At 44.3% G+C, this 15,442-nt stretch overlaps 1 pseudogene across 1 annotated transcript in view; it reads left to right on the forward strand.

The window, feature by feature from the left end:
* The window catches only part of LOC306948545 (ras GTPase-activating-like protein IQGAP1), a 35,510-nt pseudogene extending 20,681 nt beyond the window's left edge, over positions 1 to 14,829 (forward strand). The window contains exons 7-23 of the transcript in view: positions 453 to 543; positions 1,684 to 1,851; positions 2,250 to 2,392; positions 2,729 to 2,899; positions 3,419 to 3,502; positions 3,612 to 3,683; positions 3,785 to 3,860; positions 5,055 to 5,259; positions 6,270 to 6,425; positions 6,905 to 7,075; positions 7,907 to 8,072; positions 9,235 to 9,376; positions 9,473 to 9,557; positions 11,804 to 12,036; positions 12,773 to 12,905; positions 13,243 to 13,345; positions 14,690 to 14,829. The product of the transcript in view is annotated as a ras GTPase-activating-like protein IQGAP1 (transcript). The remainder of the gene's footprint in view (positions 1 to 452; positions 544 to 1,683; positions 1,852 to 2,249; positions 2,393 to 2,728; positions 2,900 to 3,418; positions 3,503 to 3,611; positions 3,684 to 3,784; positions 3,861 to 5,054; positions 5,260 to 6,269; positions 6,426 to 6,904; positions 7,076 to 7,906; positions 8,073 to 9,234; positions 9,377 to 9,472; positions 9,558 to 11,803; positions 12,037 to 12,772; positions 12,906 to 13,242; positions 13,346 to 14,689) is intronic.
* Positions 14,830 to 15,442: the final 613 nt, after the last annotated feature.

A 15,442-nucleotide genomic window follows, 5' to 3' on the forward strand; every position in this document is an offset into this window, starting at 1 on the left:
GTCCTGGATAATGTGCTCTCGGTGTCCGTGCTGGAGCAAGGGGATTGTCCCAGATGAGCTCAGAGGTCCCTTTCCATCTTAAATTGTGCCGTGATTTTCTTTTTTGGGCTCCTTGGAAAGGCACGTCCTGTTGGCAAATACAGCTTTAGGACTGACCGGTGCGGATTGCTTGGCGTTGGGATGTCCTGATGTTTGTTGGAGTGATACCACTGATGGAACTTGTTGGTGGGAGTTCCTTGTCCTGAGAAGAGTTTTGGCCTGGTAATGCTGTAGTTGCTTCTGCTGGTAACAAATGTCCATTATGGCCTTGTGTTGAAATTGATTAGAAAGATACTGGAGTGCTTCCTGTATCCCTTGAGACTGCAATTGCTCAGAGGTGGTGGTTTTGCTTTGCACAACCAGTGACACTCTTCCTCATGCTGCGAATGCTTTCCTCATCATATTCTCTTCAGGACACTCAGGATGAAACAGCTGTGCTTTGGCTCGATGAAACTCAGGATGGGATTCAGAAGGCTAACAGGGACACTGAAGAGTCACAGAGATGTAAGCATTGTGGCAAATACCGTGGTTCAATGCCATTGTCAACCAAATATTCGTCACCAAATGGAAGAATGCGAGCAAGAAATGTTCACATGCAAAGGAAATTAGAATACAAGTGTTTGCTTCAGGTAGGTGTAGAAGTTTTTTCTTTCAACAATGAATGTCGCAGCCTTTCAATTTCAATTCTTTAAATGTTGGAAGGATATGTCGTTGTTTCAGTTGTGCTTGTGACTGTGTTACGTCCTAGGCAGAGATACCTATTGAATCTCTGTCAAAGTGTTTGACATTAGCAGATAACTGTGTCTGTCTGTGGTTGGGTAGTCAAGCGTGGGGATGTTCATGTGCGCCGTTCTGGTGCATCTTAGCTTTCATTTGTGTTGTACTGTTGCCTTAATTCTATGAAGTATTTCTCAAAGTACTTTTTTTTTTTTGCACTAAGTGCAGATAAAAACACAAATCAGTGCAGTTGGCAGGTGGGCTGTGCCAAAGAACATTTGGTCAAAAGCAGGATTAAAGTATGCTTCTTTGAGCCAGAATAAGATCTTCAGATACCCTTCTACCTCTGTGTGTGTGAACAGACATTTGCTCAGTGCTGAAAATGACTGTATCTCGTGTTTACTGCATCGGTGAGATACCTGTGGTTGATTTTGTACTGTGTTTGCAACAGCGTTCTGGAGTAGCCCTGGGTTAGCTCTTTCCTCATCTTTTTCTTGTTGATAACCTGTTCTGTGTTGAGGTTGCTATTCTTGCTAGGAACGGTGCAGTCACTGGAAAGGTGCTTTTTGAGTCAGCTGTCTGCTGTACCAGGGCTCTGCAAGAAGAAGCTGCCTTGACTGCAGCTGTTGTCAGAGTACAGCTGAGTGAATGGATAAAAGGTTGTAGAGAAATACTGTCGATAAGTCAGCACCGTAGTAGGAGTGAGAGCACAAAAAAAAAGCGCTGTCAGACACTGTGCCATACACAGATGCACACTGTACTGGAAAGATTGTTGTACACCAAGTTGTCTTTTTTTAACCCGTATTTTTATGCATAAATACAGGAAGGTATTTGTGTACACTCGCACAGTGCCTTGCTCTCTGAAGTTTGTTGTGAGTCACTGAGCTCCTGACTGCCCAGGTAACCTGCCTCCTCCTGTTGTTGAAGTTTCCTTAGGAATTCTGGCCGTGAATGAAGCAGTCGATCACGGAGATACCAGCCCTACCCTGAGTGCCTTGCGCTCACCAGATGTGGGGCTGTGCGGAGTCGCTCCAGAGTGTGCAGAGACATAGCAGCGAGAGTTGGCAGAAGTGGAAAGGAGAACAATGGCAACAGGTGAACCCCAAATAGCTAACTGCTAGTGCAGTAAATTCAAGATGATTGCCTGTAGGATGGAAAGCAGAGGGGGAGAAATGTGAGGAGAAGTCTTGCGTTCTGGGTATCTTTTTAGAATCTCATGTTACAGGAAATTGAGGCTGCCTTATAAACGGAAGTCTTTGTTAAAGGAAAGAAGAAAAAGGTAGGAAGGAAATGAAAAAGTCAGCAGTGAAATATTCCCCACTTGTAGAATATATTGTGCTTAGGTAGTTGTTGCGGTGGTTCATTGGAATCTGAGGCATTCCTTCTATTGCTTGGAGGAAGGACCCTCTCCATGCATTTCCTTCTTGTAGTATTTGTATGTGAGGAAGCTAGAGACGTGTTTGCCTTCAACATAGCACCATTTCTGCTTTTAGGAGGCAGTGGCAGTGAACGGGTGAAACACTGGGTGAGAGGAGGCTGTCATGATTATCATAACCTGAGGACCAGAGAGGGAGGATGGGATGAGCGGACTGAATTTGTGCAGCATGACACACAGCTGTCACGGGAGGAGATGCAGGTAAAGTACGTGCTCTTTTTCTCTGCAGTTGAAGTTGCCCCTATTTCAGGCCTTATTGCAACTTCAAGAAGTAATGTTTCAGCACAGTAGTGATGTTAGCAAGCTTTGTATCTTATTTCCCTGTTCATTGTCTACTTTGCCCGTCAGCACCTCTTTGTGCTATTGTGGAGAATGTGCACACCTTTATCCCCAGAACAAGACGGTGGTGTTGCCGCTCACCAAAAAGCAACTTGTAAGTTTCTCTTGAGCATAATACAGAAGCTGCTGTGTAACATGTCATTTTTGCTTCTCCCTTTTCTGTTCCTGGCTCTTCTTCCTACCATAACACTAATCTAGAGCACTGTATCTGGAGTCACGGCAGCCTATGACCGAGAGCAGTTGTGGCTGGCCCAAGAGAACCTGATGGTGAAGCTTCAGGCTTGTTGTTGAGGCTGTCTTGTTTGTCAGGAATTCAACTCCAGAATGAGGTTTTTGAAGAAGCAAGTTCCAGCCATCACTTGCATGCAGGTATGAAATCCCCTAATTCTGTTTGAAACTTGTGCTTGTCAGTTGCTCTCCACATGCACGCTTACTGACTGGTTTTGTTCAACTCAAGCAGTTGCCACGCACAATTATCTTCATTTTGCAAAGTATTGGAAGGCGTTTCCTTCTCCCTGAGAATCACTATGTATGAATTACTTCTCTCCCTCTTCCCATTAGTCCGTGGGTTTGGAGAATTGAAGATGGCATTGAGAATTGTGCAATGGATGGTGCATTTGGTTGTTTAGCTCACCATTTGTTCTCTAGCTGTGTTTTGCCCTTGGTGGGGGGTGCTGCTAAGTCCCTCACCATGACAGCTGGTGGTGGAAGAAATAGTTAAGGCTTCACTGCATACCTCTTGCGGCATGTCTTGTAAGATGAGCATGTCTCTGTTACATTTTATTCAGCCGAAGGGAAGTGGAAACTGAGCAGCAGAAAGAAGCATAGAACAGTAAATTACTGCTCTTCAATTTGAGAAGTCGCCTTTTTTCTTGTGTGTGTTTTCAGTCCCAGTGGCGTGGCTATAAAGAGAGGAAGGCATATCAAATCCGTTTGGATTACTGACGAGCACACAAGGACCAAGTAGTGAAGGTAGCAAATGCTATGGCTTTTTTGGTTTTCTTATTTTTGTTAACATTTTTGTTAGCAATATTTGTGGAAAAGACTTTTATCTGAGCTGCTTTGGGATTCTTTCCTTTAGATTCAGTCACTGGCCAGGATGTATCAAGGCAGAAGGCATTACAGAGATCACCTGCAATATTTCCGAGACCACGTAAGAGATTGTGAAATGAATTCAGTATCTGACACTTTTTTTTTTTACTCTGCCCTTAACAAGTTTAAGTGGCTGTTTTTTTTTTTTTTTTTCCATTCTAGATAAATGACGTTATAAAAATTCAAGCCTTTATCCAAGGAAACAAAGCACGAGAAGACTACAAAACCCTCAGGAAGCGTGGCCAAAAGAATAAAGCTAATATGCTTTGAATCTCTATTTGCAGAAAAATGCTGTTAGTGAGATCTGCAACACGAAGACAGCTATGAAAATCAGTTGGGATGAAGTGGTGCAAAGAGTAGATAGGTAGGTAGGAAGGTGGCTGAAGGAAAAATTCCCTCTGGCTGAGGGAGTGGAATGCGCTGTCAGCAAGTTTGCTGATGACACAAAATTGGGAAGAGTGGCTGACACAGCAAAAGGCTGTGCTGCCTTCCAGCGAGACCTGGAGAGTTGGGTGGGGAGAAATGGAATGAGAAAGAACAAGGGCAGGTGTAGAGTCTTGCATCTGGGCAAGAGCAACCTGAGTACCAGCATAGGTGGGGGGCTGAGCTGTTGGAGAGCAGTGTAGGAGAAGGGGATCGGGGGATCCTGGTGGGCGGTAGGAGGAGCATGAGCCAGCACTGTGCGCTCGTGGCCAAGAGGGCATCCTGGGGTGTATGAGAAAGAGTATGGATAGCAGGTCGGCGTCTCCCTATGGGGAAAGGCTGAGAAAGCTGGGTCTCTTTAGCTTGGAGGAGACTGAGGGGTGACCTCATTGATGTTTATAAATGTGTGAATAGTGAGTGTGAGGAGGACGAAGGCAAGCTCTTCTCAGTGACATCCAGTGATAGGACAAGGGGCAATGTGTGCAAGCTGGAGCATAGGAGGTCCCGCATACATAAGAGGAAAAACTTCTTCACGGCAAGGGTAACAGAACACTGGGATGGGCTGCCCAAAGAGGTTGTGGGATCTCCTTTGGAGACATTCAGCAGCTACCTGGACATGTTCCTGTGTGCCCTAATGTAGGTGATCCTGCTCCAGCAGGGGGATTGGACGAGATGATCTTTGGAGGTCCCTTCCAATTCCTGACATTCTGTGTTTCTGTGCAAACTTGGTTCACGGTAGTACTTTTGCTGCTGGGAAATAGGAGCGCTGATCTTTGGGGTAAGTTCTGCAAGGTGGACTCCCCGAAGCTGATACTGACTTCATGACAGAAGTCAACGCTATAGGATGATTTATTCCATGCAAGAAGTTCCGGATGCTGTCTGGAGTTATTCAAGCCCATTGGTGTTAATTTGATCCTGGACTGGCTGCTGCTTGACATGCTGTCTGCACAGAGGTAACACGTGCAGTAATTTGTTTCCTGTCCTCTGATGTTTTGTCACTTGTTTTTAGTTACTGCTGAAAACCCAGCTATGGCTGTGGTTCGGGAATTTGTTCACTTGCTCGATCGGACCCAGATTTTCAGGAGGAGCTGGAGCTAACGAAACTGTGTGAGGAAGTTGTGAGCTTGATCCGATCTAATCAACAGCTTGAAAATGACCTCAATCTCATGGACATCAAGATTGGACTGCTAGTGAAGATCAGAATGACACTGCAGGTAGGAAATGCAGTGCTGGGAGACTAGGAGAGTGAATTGAGGCCAATGGCAGTTAGCATGAGGACCTTCTGAGCCTGGATCTCACTTACTCAGATTCAGTGGGAAATGTTTCCCCCAGAGTTACAGGTTTTCCTCCCAGTAAGTTCCTAACTGTTCCACTTATTACTATGTATCCCTAGAAAGTTAACTGCAGAAGAAACATCAAGACTTGAAGCGTTGTAAAAACAAAGCACCAGAAAAGAACCCACTCGGGACCAAGGGAAAGCAATAGATGGTATGCTTGAAGGCTCTGAGAACTGTTTGTCTGTTCACTTGTGGTTCCATTAGTCATGGACTTGCACGCCTTAATTTCTTCTCACGTTTTGTGTGCTGTATCAGAAGGGGGAGGTGATTTCGGAGCAGGAAATGTGCTCAGGCTGCTTGGTGTTGGTTGGCTGATGGAAGCCCCCTCTGTCACTTTGCTGACGATTGATTGCACACAAGAACAACGTTGCTGATACAGCGGTGCCTTTTTTAAATTCAAGCTGAAGTTACGGTCACCTTTTCCTTTGGTCCTGAATAGCGTGGCGCTAGGCTTGACCTTGTGTAAAATCTGAACCATGGCAGCAGTAAAGTTCAGCTCCAAAGGAGGCTCCAGCTCTTGGGCTGATGCTGTCAGCAAAAAGTATCATCGTTATCAGAGCATGTGGAGGCAGTGAGTCAGCAAAATGGAAACAGGGCTTGGGGCTTCAAGCACAGTTGAGAAAGAAGGGCATTTTCAAGCATCTTCAGAACGCTACCAGCTCTGACAGTAGTCCCTGCTCAAAGCAATTAGTCCTTGTAGGTTCTCAACCAATTCTGGAATGTGGGGACAAGACAGAAATCGCTGCTATAACAGATAATGTTTCACTTCATGATCTCCTGATGTACCTTGACTGCCTTATCCACACAAAAGGAAGTGCTATCGTGCAGCTTTTTCCCATATTGCGTGTTATTTAAATGTGGAATCTGTCCCTCTGTGTTCTTTGCATGATGTTGTTTCTCATAGCAAAAATCTTAGCAAGAAGAACACAGAACAGCTCTCTGACGCGATGACACTGAACGAGCAAAAGGGAGGTTTGAAAGCTTTGAGCAAAGAGGAGAGGGAAAAGCTGGAAGCCTATCAGCATCTTTTCTACTTGAGGTATGCAGCTTTTCATTCACTCCTCTTGTCATAGATGCTTACGTGTATTGGAACAGTCTGTACTTATGCTCTGCAGTGTTGAGGCACTGTCTGTCTTTGTGGTGTTGGCTTTTGTGGACATGTGCTGTATGGGAACTGCTGAGTCATGGCCTGAACCTCTGATTGATCACCTGAGGCAAGCAGTGAGTCAGGCAGAGGAGCACAGGTGAAGGCAATGCAGCTGTGCTGCTGGAAGGGGTGCAGCCAGGCTACAGCCCTCCTAGACCTGTTTAAGAGCTGGCTACCAGTGGGGAAGGATCTCTGCTGGAGATCTGCTCTGCTGGAGTTTTGTAAGTGAGCCCAGGGTAGGCGTAAGCCTTCTATTTATTCTCCTTTTGTTATCTTAGTCTGCTTTGTCAAACTCTCTTGTTTATTTCATAATTACAACATCTTAATAGTCATTGATTACACATGCGCACTAAGTAATTTTTCTTCTTGTTTTAGACTACTCCAACATACTTGGCCAAGCTGCTTTTGCAGATGCCTCAAAAGAAACCCACAGAGTTCATGGATTCAACCATCTTCACGCTGCATAACTACGCATGCAGTCAGAGAGAGGAATCTCTGCTGTTGCGGCTGTTGCAAACAGCATTGCAGGAAGAGATCAAGTACGTTGTAGCATGGGACACAGCCTTGCTGTTGCCTCAGTTTGGGCCGCTGCTAAAATTGAATCTGTTCTGGTGTGATGTCCCGTGCTCATTTGCTGATAATGCTGAACTGTCCCTGCCTTCTGCTCAAGCTGTTTGGCATCAGTCCTTTATGTAACCTGGAAGGAGGAGGAACTACCTTTGTTCTTTAGGATTAAAGCCATTTTTCTTTAGCCAATGCTTTGTTGCTCAGGGAGGCACTATTTTTGGTCTAATGCAGTGCTTTCCTAAGATTCAGTCCAATCTAAGTTCTCTGCTGTCTAGTAAGAAGGACTTGGAACAGACTGTGAGCCTGGGCTTTACAGGCCAGAGTGAAGCTGACGCGAAGGACACTGTTTTCCAAAACTGATGAGGAGGCTGAAAATCAGATGCTGTCTGGTTTGGGTTTTTTACTGGCTGTCAGGCTTAAGGATTCTGGCTGTCTGTTGGCATAATTGAGTGGATTGTCCCTTAGGAGTTTGGTGTTTATGACTTCTGGCTGATAGGGAGCTTCACAACTTGCTAGGAAGACCAAATACATACGATGTTGGAGGCAATCATGCCTTTTTTGATGCTTTTAAGTATGAGGATGGTATGTGCCCCCCAACAGGTAACGTCTAAAAGGTTTGTTTAATTATTATTATCTTTTCTTGGAGTAGTAGTTCAGAAAGTGCATGCGTATGCTTTATTCTCTGCTGCTGGATTTCCCATAGCGGCATGCTGTGAATGGCTTTAGTTGCTGATTGCTTACTTGTTTAAATACTGAAAGAAAATAGTTCTGCCTGTGTAGAACTCCCTTTGTTTCCTCTGTATTTTTGAGATCCGCTCTTTCAACCGTGGTGCCCGTGGTCAGAAGCACTGAGGCAGATCTTGGCCCCAGTTGTGAAGGAAATAATTGAGGACGAATCGCTCAACGTCAAAACGGATCCAGTGGATATTTATAAGTCCTGGGTTAACCAGATGGGATCTCAGAATGGTGAGGCCAGGTATGGAAGCTGTTGCTACTGTTTTTTTCTGAAAGCTGCTCAGCTGCTTTGCATTGCTCTGTTAATTGTTCCAAACCATCCCTGGATTCATGGTATGCATCTGTCCAATTGATACCAGCTTTTTTCCATCAGCTCGAGATGGCTTTCTTCTGAATGGTATAAAGATCATCTTGTGACAGGGGTGTTGAGACTATTAGAAGTGAATCTCATTAAGAGATAGGCCAAAAGAAGCCCCAAAGCATTTCTTCTGTGTTAACTCATAGATACAGATGCCGTAGATATTCCTCTTCCAAGCCAATCTCTGCCCACAACTCGGGCAGGCTGCCCAAGGAGGCTGTGGATGCCCCATCCCTGGAGGCATTCAAGGCCTGGCTGGATGTGGCTCTGGGCAGCCTGGTCTGGCGGTTGGTGAACCTGCACGCAGCAGGGGGTTGGAACGAGATGAGCATTGTGGTCCTTCTCAACACAGGCCGTGTTCATAGAATCGTAGCAGGCAGCTGTTCCTGTCTGCCCACGAGAAGGTTTCATCCACTTGGTCATCCTGGTTGGTTGGCCTGTAGATCCCCTGCTACGTCATCTGTCCCTGTCCTCCCTTTAATGTGTGTCTATAAACTCTTGATCGGCTCCCATCCGTCCCCAGTCAGAGTTCTGTGTTTCTTCCAGTGCTTGATGTTCACCAGATTTTGAGGCTTCTGTTGTTGGTTGTTTTTGTTTTGTTTTTAACACACTTCAAGGGAAGTGGTGGAAAAGCAATGCTATGAAGTCAAAGACAACTCTCCCAGCGCAGCACGCTGCGTGAGTTACTATGTTAACACTGCAATGTGCAGCTTGTGTTTTCACTGATTTATTTGCGACCTGAGGTACTACTGTGTATCGCAGGTGACCTCCTTGACTCTAGAGAGCGTGTCTGCATGTGGTACAGAAAGATACAGTTTAGAGTTAGCTGGGCCTTTTCTCACAGTGACTGCTGCAGGGACAGCAGAGGACGTGAGAAGTCCTTTACTCTTTCAGTGCTAGCATTCTGATTAAAGTGCATGTGCAGCCTTTTGCAGCCAGGTGAGCGTGGATCTGTTTCTGTGTCAAGCCAAAAATTCTGCCTGGCACTGACAAAAGTATATTAGGCTGAGGAGTGCTCACCTTCACATCTGACTTTTCCAAATAGCAAGTTGCCGTACAATGTTATACCTGAACAAGCTCTTCATCATGGTGAGGTGAGGACGCACCTGGATGCCTCAATCCGAAATGTGAAGGCAGTGGCAGACAATTTCGTTGTCAACGACAACCATCGTTGTTGAGCTGACAAAGTGCCGTAAGCCTGGTGTGTCACCGCATTATCCTGCAGCAGTTAATAGTGGGTTCATCCGTGAGGAATTCTCACTTGCCTTTTATTTCCTTCGAAGTTACGGAATGCGTTTCATGGCCAAGGTACTGAAAGACTCCCGGCATGACAAGTTTCCTGATGCTGGCGAGGAGGAGCTTCTGAAGGTAAGGAGCTGAGCAGCTCTGTGAATAGTTGTCTGCCACGCTGTCTGCGGCAGATGCATCTCAGTGTTCTTTGTTGGGTGTACGTGTGCAGAGAAGTTTAAAAGCTGCAGTTTAAGTAGACAGGCTATTTGTTGTTATGGGTATAAAGCACTTTGCATTGTGCTTTGGATTGCTGGATACATGTTTGTCAAAGGAGACATAATACAGCGTTCAGAAGAAGTCACCCTATTGCTTTTCCTTTTGCTTTTAACATCTTGGGCATTGTGCCCCCGAGGTTTCTTGACTTTGGGATGCTCTTGCTGCTGAATGGTGCACCTTGGTTTTGCTGGTGTTATCTGAGTCAGTTGCTCTTTTTTTAAAGAGACAGTGCCAAGTTAGAAAGGTCCGTGTGCAAAATTCTACTATTCTCACTTCCCTTACAATATTCTAGGGCATTACAGTAGCTGCACCAAAGTATATGGTGTCATTTTTCATGATGTGTGGGCAGTTTTGTATTGTACATCTCCGTACTTTTGGAGAACGAAAAGGATGTTAGTAGTAAATGCTTCCAAATGAGCACAGCATTGTGGCTTTCATTGGAATTGTCCTGGCTTTTGTGATTTTAAAGGTCTTTGTGTCTGTGAGGGCTCTTCTTCTTAATAAAACAAAGAGTGGATTTTACATTACTTGCCACAGTCTCTTTAAGCTTTTCTGTCCCTGCTTCATTACGAAGTAATTACCAATCTGAATGCCGTTTTCTTCTCTCTTCTGGTTCCGTGCTTTCCCGTTGTGAGGCATGGATTCTTTCTGTGCAGGTGAATTCATTTTTTCCATCTGTAAATTTAGGTGGAAAGCTGCAGTTTTTATTAATCCTTGTGGAAACAATGTCACGGTCCATGCCGCGCTCAGAAGTGCAGCTGTGTGCGGTGACTGCCTGTAGATGCATTAGGGCCTGAAACTACTCCTACAGTGTACTGTTCTTGTTTTCGTACTACCAGTTTTACTATTATCAACATGATTTCTCTCACAAATGTGTTTCTTGTGACAGGTAGTGAACGGTTTTGTTTGTTGTGACCATGTGCCGTCATCTGGGATAGGACAGCAAGAGCTGAAACAGCTGTCAAAACCATGACCTCTCTGAAAGCAGTTAATTTCTGGGGCAGCTTAGCAATGGCGAAGCTTATTCTTTCTGTTTTTGCCATTTCTTCACACCTCTGATCTCTCCTGTGCATTCAAATCGCACGTGAAGCAGGAGAAGCCCAGATTCTGTGACTTGGCTCTGCGCAGGTTGATGTGAAACACCAGGAAATACTGAAGTATGTGGCGTGGGACCTTTTGCTGCATGTCAGCGTGCTGGGCCAATGCCTTTTTGTTGTGGGAATTACTGCAGGCACATATCCTATACGGGTTAGAAGTACATGGATGAGCACGTGGATAACGGGATGTCTTTATCTTTGGGGCCTCAGCGTTCATTGCTGCTCACTTAGCTGGGTGAATTGGACTTCTTTTGAAATGTCAAATACCGCTCATCTTCGGTACTTCTGAGTTTCTTACTTCTGGTTTAAATGTTTCTGAGTTCCTCTCAGTTGTGTTTAACTGGGGATCTGTAGCTAAAAATGTTGCTGATTAATCAAAGAGGTATTCTGAGAGAGAGAGAGAAGTGCTCTGGAAAAGGGGCAGAAAGTAGCTGCTGTTTTCTCAGCTCAGCTCCTTGGTTTTCCACGCTTCACCATTTTTGCTTTGTTGGAGATGGTGGTCGATTCTGCACACCTGTGTTAAGAATTAGCTCCTATCCCTTAATGAGACTGCAGTACCAGGTTTCTCTGTAGTGTAGTTGTTCTGCCTACTGTTAGACTAAGCTTTGTTTAATTCTCAGAGTAACTTTTACGCTTGTATGAGCAATTCTTTGGTAACTTCTAAAAATATATAGACAGGTGGTATTAAAAGTTAAATTTGAAAACCTTTGTGTGTAGGAATATCTGCAGTTGTGTTGTCCTGGAACTGGTAGTGGTCAGTCTTACCACTTCTATGTTGACAGTTGTGCATTTATTTAGTGTGTGTATGTATGTTACAGTGTGAAACTAAGATTCTTTGGGACAGCACGTGCTTGCTGATGGCAGCGCAGTAGACCCTGCATCTTGAACGGGGCCCACAGTTCACAGGCAAGTAATTTGTCAGAACTCACTGAGAGTAGTTTCAGTAAGACTCAGTGGAGGTCTGTGCCACTGGTTTTCCACGTGTTTTTTTCTCTCCTCAACTTGTCCTAGATTGTTGGCAACTTACTCTATCACCGCTACGTGAATCCAGCCATGGTTGCACCGGATGCATTTGACATAATGGATCTTTCAGCTGGAGGGCAGCTGACTACAGATCAACGAAGAAACCTTGGTTCTGTTGCAAAGATGCTGCAGCACGCTGCGTCCAGTAAGATGCTCATGGGAGACGGTGCACCTCTGAGCATCGTGAAGGAATACTTGTCACAGTCATACCAGAAATTCAGGTAGAAGACTTCAGCTGATTGTGTTGAGGAGTTTGGCAGAGGGCAATGTTGCAAACCAAAAGGAGTGATGAATTTGAAATGTAATAGATTCCATCTCTGTCAAAAAGGAGGTCTGTTGAAAATGAGAGGTTGCCCTTTGGGCTTCCACAATCATTGATAATAATGACATATAAAATACGTAGCTGGAATTTACCAACTAGATATAGTATATTAATGAGCTGGTCAAAACAATTGGCTTTGCCATACAAGCCTCCAGAGTACAGGCTGTTTTTCTATGTGTTTATTATGATATTCTGGCCATTGAAAACTAGAGTGTGCATGCGTTCTTTCCTATATGCACCCTAGTTCTCTGTATGCAAACTAGATGGCACTTTGGATTAAACCAGGCTGGAATTCAGTTGTTTGTATAAGAAGATAACTCTTGAATGAAGAGCTTCTTGATGTCTGTCATCTTTTGTAAGAAAGAAAACTGGAAATGGCTGGGAGTGAGGATTATTCTTGCAGCTAAGAGAGAAGGATGGGTGCACAAGGTCATTCAGTCCGTAGACTTGTCCTGCAGATGCTTACAGTGAGCTAATGCCGACATGGCCAGTACCAATAACTGAATCTTCTAGATGGCTTTTGATGTAATAAGCTATAGCTTGTCCAGCTGTAGTATGCTTGGGAACCATTGTTTAAAGAAGAACAGCTGCTGGGATGCTGATTACCTTTTTCTCCTTTTTCTTTCTTTTTTCAGACACTTTTTTCAGGTTGCTGGCGCGGCTCCTGAATTGCAGGATCAATTCACTATTGATGAATATTCTGGCTTGGTGACTCTGACTAACCCAGTTATTTGTATTTCTATTGGTGAAATCATCAGTACACACACTGTAAGGATACGTCAGTCACAGTTGCTCCTTCTTAAGCAGTTCTTACACAGAAAATGCTGCTGCTGTTGAAACCTCAAGTAGCCAAATCTAAAGCGATTTCATTTGACTGTAGAGTTCAAGGGTTTGTAAGCTTTTAGAATTGAGTAAGTTGCTGGTGTTTGAAGCTTATTCTGGAAGTGTCTGTGTATATGCAGATGGTACGACTTTCAGCCGTGATATTGCAGCTTTAGAGTTCAGTGAAGTGAGGATTTGTTTCTAAAAGCACCAAGGAATACAGTTTCAATGTGTAGAGAAGGATTCGTGATGAACAGCGCAGTTTGTTCTTCTGTTCGTGTAGCTGCTCTTGGACCATCCAGGTGCAATTGCTCCCGAGCATCATGATCCCATTCGTGAATTGCTGGATGACCTTGGAGAAGTTCCTTCAATGGAGTCCTTAACAGGTGGTCTGTTTTACTGCAGAATTATGTCGTATTACCGTAGATGGTTTGAAGGGTAGTGAAGAAACTATCAAAGGAATAATCAGCGGCCGTTTGGAAGTTGGTGCTCTAACAAAGCCAAAGTGTATTTGTTCCAGTTCATTCTTCTGACCTCAGAACTTGTTATCCTGTGGAAAAAAACACGCCTGGCTTCTCTCTTTCCTTGTCTCCAAACACCTTGTGTCACACCACTTCAGTTTCTAGGAGATGAACAGAGATTGTGCAATGTGTTCTTTGTTCCCTTGTGTTGGAGCCGTTGCTTTGTGCATCCTGGCATATTTGCAGAGGTCTGTCCACTGTCTCGAGATCTGTGCTCCTTAGGAGTTCAGTAGTAAATAGATGAAGTTACAGGCGTCACGCAGGAGAAGTGCAATTTTTGGCATGTGGACAATTAACTTTTTTCCCTCCTTTTGGGTGCACCCATCAGTGAATGTCTGATAAAGGAACAATAGGGGCAGGAGAAAAAAACCTTTGAGTTGGAGGGAGGCAGGATCTAACTTCTCTGTTGCTAATCCATGGCAGTTTTCTAGGAACGGGATCTGAGTCAACGTTTGGTGCTTCACCATAAGCAAGATGAAGAAATTGCCCGAGTCTGTCTCTCTTTGGTTTCTGTATTTCTGCTGTTGCAAGCATGAAATCTCGTCTGCAGGTCTCGGGGGATGGATGGAAGGACACAGCTTTCAGGAGGATGCTTTGACATCGAAACAGTTCCCTGGGTGTTGCTCCTCAAGAAAAGTAAGAGCTTTTAAAGGAATGATTGCCGGCATGTTTTCTGAGTGCACACAGAGACAAAGTGTTACGTGAGAGAACCTAGCGACTGTTCTGATGAGAACTGAGCTACAGTTGGAACAGGGAAAATGCTTTTGGCAGGATGGCTTTGTTAGAAGAATTACAAGCTTGGTCACTAAGAGGGGCAATTTTTAGATTGGAAACCGCGTTCTGTTGAGCGCATGGACAGAAGGGCACACTGATACTTTAGTTTATCGGGTACTATTGGCAGGCCAGCTTTTCTTTTTGATAGAGAGTAAGATGTTGAGTACCGGTGTGGAATAGACGTAAAGCCTGAGGTATATAAACTAGAGATTACGTGGTGCTGTCTGGTGTGTGAATAGTCCCAGTTTTGTAGGAAAAAAAAAAGTCTGGAATGTTCGAGATGTTTTTAAAAGCTGTCACTGGCATGTGACAAGTTTGACTATAAATGGTGTGGTTTGTGTGTAGACTGTTACATAAGGAAAAAGATAGAGAGCTGTAGCAATCAAGAATGTAAAGAAGGTGAGGTAATGTGTAAAAGCTTTTTCTACTTGACAGGTGAAGGGTCTGGCAACGTTAATGACCCAAACGGGGAGATGCTGGCGGAAACAGAGGTTTCTCTCCCGCTCACTGATAAATGCGATGTTCCTGGTGGTGGAAGTGCGGAGATGGATGCTAGGACAGTGCTGCTGAAGGAAGTGAGAGATGAACTGGCTGATGTACTTCTGCAGAGAAGAGGGAGACCAGAACCTGGATTTTCTTGCTGTTCTGTTTGTGCAAGTAGGAGAACTGAAGTTTAAATTGAGCAAAGGTGGTGCTGTGACTCCAAGTCCATTGAGGTCGTAGCCATTTCTTTCAGATGCTGTAGCTGTTAAATTTGTGCTTGCTAGTTCTTTGTCAGTGAAGAATTTGTCACTCTGTAAAAGTGTGTGTGTGATAATTCTGGAGGAGAAAAATTACCAGGAAAGAAAATATTCCCAGTGTGAGCAGGTCTGATGGCAGCAGTTAAATTTACTGTCATACGGATGATTTGTTGGGATTATTGTGAATAACCCGTGGCATTCCTCACAATGTAGATTTCTTAAATGATTTCTTAATTTTTTTAAATTTTATTTAAATTATCTTAAATTTTCTTAAATGAAAATAGTTTGTCATGTAATTTCCTTTTCATCGACCTTTCATGCTAGTTCTTGATAAGTTATCTTTGGATTATGAATCAATATTTATTATTGAAGAGAATACGTATGCACCCTGCGCCTTCATCTGCACCAAGAATCTTCTAAACATCTTTGCACTGTTTCTTTTTGGCCC

This window comes from Tetrao urogallus (genome assembly GCF_951394365.1).
Source record: "Tetrao urogallus genome assembly, chromosome: 7".
Taxonomy (NCBI): Eukaryota; Metazoa; Chordata; class Aves; order Galliformes; family Phasianidae; genus Tetrao; species Tetrao urogallus.